Raw genomic sequence first — 5,607 nt, 5'->3', positions numbered from 1 at the left:
TTTTTCCTGCTTTCTGCGTCTTTCTTTTCAAATATACATTTCCAGCAAAATAAAATTGAATTTATTAAATTGTTTTAAAAAAAACTTCATTCATTTGTAAATATTTTCTCTAACCTGAAGATTCTTTTTCCTACCTTTCCCCGTTTTTGTTAGGCCTGAAAGCCTGGGTGTTTCTTGCCCAGCCAGGCCCGACCTAGGTAATTCTCCCACGGCTTCTGCTAAGCTCCTCACCCCGTCCCCCCCCCGTGTCACGTTACCCGGGGCAACGGCGTCAGCCACGAGGGTCAGGGTGCGCGCGCAGCAGGAGCAGCTGAGACGCGGCGTCTCTCTCTGTTCCGCGCTCGGCTCGGGCGGGGGGGGCGGGGCTCTCGGGAGTGCGGATCTCGGCTGGGGCTTGGTGAGCGGGAAGGGTTACCCCGGCAACCGGGCCCGCCGGCCGTCTCTCACAGACGCAATCGGCGGACTTCAAGCCGGCTCGGCCGGGGGGGCGGGGCTCGGAGAGCGGGGCTCTCGGGAGTGCGGGGTGGGGCGGGCGGGGCTCTCGGGAGTGCGGGGCGGGGTGGGGCTCGGAGAGCGGGGCTCTCAGAGCGGGGCTCTCGGGACTGTGGGGTGGGCGGGGCTCGGAGAGCGGGGCTCTCGGGAGTGGAGTGCGGGGCGGGGCGGCGCGGCCGGTGCTCGGGAGGACATGGGCTTGGAAGGGGGGGGTTACCCCGGCAACCAGGCGTGGCCGTCTCTCAGCCTCAAGCCGGCTCATGCCTGTTCTCGGGGCTTGGCTCCATTTGCGGCCGCGGGCCACTCGCCCTCTCTCTCTCCTTCTCTCTGTCTCTCTCCCCCCTCCTCACCCCCCCTCCTCTCCCCTCCCCGCCCCCCCCTCCCTCCTCCCCGCCCCTACCCCCCGCCCCTCCCCCTCCCCTCCCTCTCCCTCCCCGCCCTCTCTTCCCCCCAGTCGCTCGCTCTCTTCCCCCCAGTCGCTCGCTCTCTTCCCCCCAGTCGCTCTGTCTCTCTCTTCCAACAACAACATGCCCTCGAAAAAGCCTCGGCACCGCCGGGCACTTCAGCTAGTCCTTATATAAAACTACTCATTGCAGGCATCTAGGGGGTCATTTTAACCTAACCCACCCAGCAGGAAACGGGCGGGTTCCGTTCGGCCACCCACTTTACACCCGGCCCAATTTTATTCTCCATCGAAGACAATGGAGAGCAAATTCAGGCAGTGTAAAATAGGCGCCCTACCCGAACCTGCCAATTTCCCACACGCAGGGTTGAGATCCAAACTTACTATTGGGAATTACTGGAGCTTTGTGACATTTGCTGTTTTGGAAGAGATTCCATGGAAGTGATTGGCATCTGCCAACCACCCTGTTTTCTCCGTGTACAGGGCGGTAGGCAGCTGAAAATTACAACAAAAACACCTACTGTTCACTCGGGTTGCCAACTCTGATTGGACGTATTCCTGGAGGAATCGTCACATGCCAATTCCACTTCCACCACCTCACCTCCACCATTGGTCACCGACACAACCATCCTCATGGCATATCGTCTTCCCACACCAACTGGAAAGTGAACAGACTGACCATTACCCGATTGGACGATTCTTGACTGTCAGTCAAAGAACCTATTCTCCTATCTCCAATATTTTTAGAATTAATAAACAGAAGTGTGCAAAGAAAAAAAAAAAATTAAAGCCCCAATAATTTTTCTCCAGGTTTGCTGGAAGCAATGTCCTGGAGATTGATCTTGAATTCCTGGAGATTCTGGGACAATCCGAGAGGGTCGGTACCCGAGGCCTGTGACTCGATTTTCGAGCAGGCGTCGAAACAGTCAGCAAGTTCTGACCGAAACAGGAAGGAGCCTTGTTAAAATATTTAATCGGGATCCTCCGCCCTCTTTAGGATCGCGATGCACTTTGGTCTTCCATTTGGCGGAGCACACACGTTGCTCAGAGGAAATGAGTGGCCAAACCAGCGGTTCTTAAAGGCACTTCTACAAGCCGCTCCATAAACCTTTTTAAACAGCTTTTTCTAATGAATGCTCCTCTTGGTCTCAGAGAAACCGACCCACCTAATGTCGAGCCCACTGCAGGATTGCCTCTTCACCTCCCCACCTAATGCCGAGCCCACTGCAGGATCGCCTCTTCACCTTTAACGGCCCACTTACAGCTGGGCTCGGTGGAGAACGTCAAATTTTCCACCTTCCACCTAATGCCGAGCCCACTGCAGGATCGCCTCTTCACCTTTAACGACCCACTTACAGCTGGGCTCGGTGGAGAGCCTGTCAAATTTTCCACCTTCCACCTAATGCCGAGCCCACTGCAGGATTGCCTCTTCACCGACCCACCTAATGCCGAGCCCACTGCAGGATCGCCTCTTCACCTACCCACCTAATGCCGAGTCCACTGCAGGATCGCCTCTTCACCTCCCCACCTAATGCCAAGCCCACTGCAGCATCGCCTCTTCACCTCCCCACCTAATGCCGAGCCCACTGCAGGATTGCCTCTTCACCGACCCACCTAATGCCGAGCCCACTGCAGGATCGCCTCTTCACCTACCCAGCTAATGCCAAGCCCACTGCAGGATCGCCTCTTCACCTCCCCACCTAATGCCGAGCCCACTGCAGGATCGCCTCTTCACCGACCCACCTAATGCCGAGCCCACTGCAGGATCGCCTCTTCACCTACCCACCTAATGCCGAGTCCACTGCAGGATCGCCTCTTCACCTCCCCACCTAATGCCGAGCCCACTGCAGGATCGCCTCTTCACCTCCCCACCTAATGCCGAGCCCACTGCAGGATCGCCTCTTCACCTACCCACCTAATGCCGAGTCCACTGCAGGATCGCCTCTTCACCTCCCCACCTAATGCCGAGTCCACTGCAGAATCGCCTCTTCACCTCCCCACCTAATGCCGAGCCCACTGCAGGATCGCCTCTTCACCTCCCCACCTAATGCCGAGCCCACTGCAGGATCGCCTCTTCACCTTTAACGACCCACTTACAGCTGGGCTCGGTGGAGAACCTGTCAAATTTTCCACCTTCCAATTAGAAAGCTGCCTGTCCGCCTTCGTTCAGCACCAGCAGCTTCTAATATTATTCAAGTATGAGGTCCAACCGCAAAACCTGCTCGGGCCACCTGCAAGCTTCATCCAGCAGGTGTGATCGCTCGGCTCTCTAGTCCGGGGAACACCGAAAAAGTAAATCGGCCCCATTTAGCTGATTTTCTAAGTATATTCTCACCGGTACGCACATCAGGAAATCATGAGCTGCTTTCCTAATGTGTGGGCAAGGATCCCTGCTGGCAATGCATACTTGGAAAATATGCCTTTATGAGTAAAAGTGTGATATTGTAAACTCAACAATGACTCTGCTTTCTTTATTCTTGCATCTGTTAATCCTATTTCTTAATACATTTGATTTGTAGTTTTTAGCCTGAGGTATGTGGTCCATCAGAATATTATGTCAGTCGGAGAGATCAGGAATATATAGCAAGAACCTGTACCCTTTCTAGTGCATAACTTAATGGTTAAAAGTATTCATTGCTCGCTCTGCTTTCTTAGTGTGTCACCTTTCTGTTCACAGAGAGCAGGGGCTTGTCTATGGAAGCAGACTTATTTTGGGGCCATGAGAAAATGGATCAAGAGCAAGTTTGAGTTGTAACAAGGACATCCTGCCAAAGAATAAGTTGCCGCATGAGATGTAGGGAGGAGAAACAGGGTGGAGGGCAGTGTATTTAGAGCTTCAAAAGAATCTTTAAGAAGTACAGCTGAGAGGAGCTTTAGGCATTGTTATTATGTAATCAATAAAATAACAGACAAGGAAGCTCGTGACAGAAATAAAGGATAAAGGCTAGTGAGAGTGGGATTAGAAGACTCCTCAGTTATTAGAACAGTATTCTAATCTTGGATGGATTTGAGCTTTTTAAGAGAGTTACGAGTTATTGAAGGGAACTGTATATAGATTTGATATTATTCTAGTAGCACCAGCTAGTGACTCTTTTGCTTGATCTGGGTGGGTAATCAGAAGACAACTCGCTTCCTTACATCAGTTTCTGTTTATTCTCAGTGGGCGATAATCTCATTATGAATCACAAAAGCAAGTATATACCCACCTGCAGGTTCACAATTTTTTTAAATGCCACAATAACATCCAAGAGTGTAGCAGAAAATCCACAACCCTTCCGGCTTAACCCGACACAGGTATTACACGGATGTTTCCGGATGGCCTTGTGAGGGGAGCAGCCTCTGGCCAGCCCAAATAAGGCCATCACTAACGCTGGCAGTCCCGTATCCCAATCTCTCAATCTGGCTGGTAGATCATTGGTAGCTGGTACGCCAGGTGGGACCAGGCATAGCAGTTCACCAAATGCCAGAATTGGTGACCACTTTGGGGTTCAGGCCTTGATCCTCGAAGGGAAAGCTATTATTTTGGTTTCAGCCTCCTTGCAAAGGTGGCCAAGGGGACACTTAATCACCAATAACCTGCTCACTGATGCCCAGTTTGAATTCCGCCAGGACCACTCGGCTCCCGACCTCATTATAGCCTTGGTCCAAACATGGACAAAAGAGCTGAATTCCAGAGGTGAGGTGAGTGACTGCCCTTGACATCAAGGCAGCATTTGACCGAGTGTGGCATCAAGGAGCCCTGGGAAAATTGAAGTCAATGGGTATCGGGGGGAAATTCTCCACTGGCTGGAGTCCTACCTAGCACAAAGGAAGATGGTTGTGGTGGCTGGAGGTTAATCATCACAGCCCCAGGACATCGCTGCAGGAGTTCCTCAGGGCAGTGTCTTCGGCCGAACCATCTTCAGCTGCTTCATCAATGACCTTCCCTACATCATAAGATCAGAAGTGGGGATGTTCACTGATGACTGCACAGTGTTCTGTGCCATTCGCAACTCCTCAGATACTGAAGCAGTCCATGCCCACATGCAGCAAGACCTGGACGGCATTCAGGCTTGGGTTGATAAGTGGCAGGTAACATTTGCGCCACACAAGTGCCAGGCAATGACTATCTCCAACAAGTGAGTGTCTAACCACCGCCCCTTGACATTCATTATCATCGCTGAATCCCCCACCATCAACATCCTGGGGGGTCACCATTGACTAGAAACTAAACTGGACCAGCCACAAATACTGTGGCAACAAGAGCAGGTCAGAGACTGGGTATGCTGTGGCGAGTGTCTCACCTGCTGACTCCCCAAAGCCTTTCCACCATCTACAAGGTACAAGTCAGGAGTGTGATGGAATACTCTCCACTTGCCTGGATGAGTGCAGCTCCAACAACACTCAAGAAGCTCAACACCATCCAGGACAAAGCAGCCCGCTTGATTGGCACCCCATCCACCACCTTAAACATTCACTCCCTCCACCACCGGCGTATCGTGGCTGCAGTGTGTACCATCTACAAGATGCACTGCAGCAACTCGCCAAGGCTTCTTCGGCAGCACCTCCAAAACCCGCGACCTCTACCACCTAGAAGGACAAGAGCAGCAGGCGCATGGGAACACCGCCACCTCCAAGTTCCTCTCCAAGTCACACACCATCCTGACTTGGAAGTATATCGCCAATCCTTCATCGTCGTTGGGTCAAAATCCTGGAACTCCCTTCCTAACAGC

This window comes from Somniosus microcephalus, chromosome 1 (assembly GCF_052327205.1).
Source record: "Somniosus microcephalus isolate GS21.2 chromosome 1, FLI_Smic_1.0, whole genome shotgun sequence".
Lineage (NCBI taxonomy): Eukaryota > Metazoa > Chordata > Chondrichthyes > Squaliformes > Somniosidae > Somniosus > Somniosus microcephalus.
Note: the sequence above shows the minus strand (reverse complement) of the source record.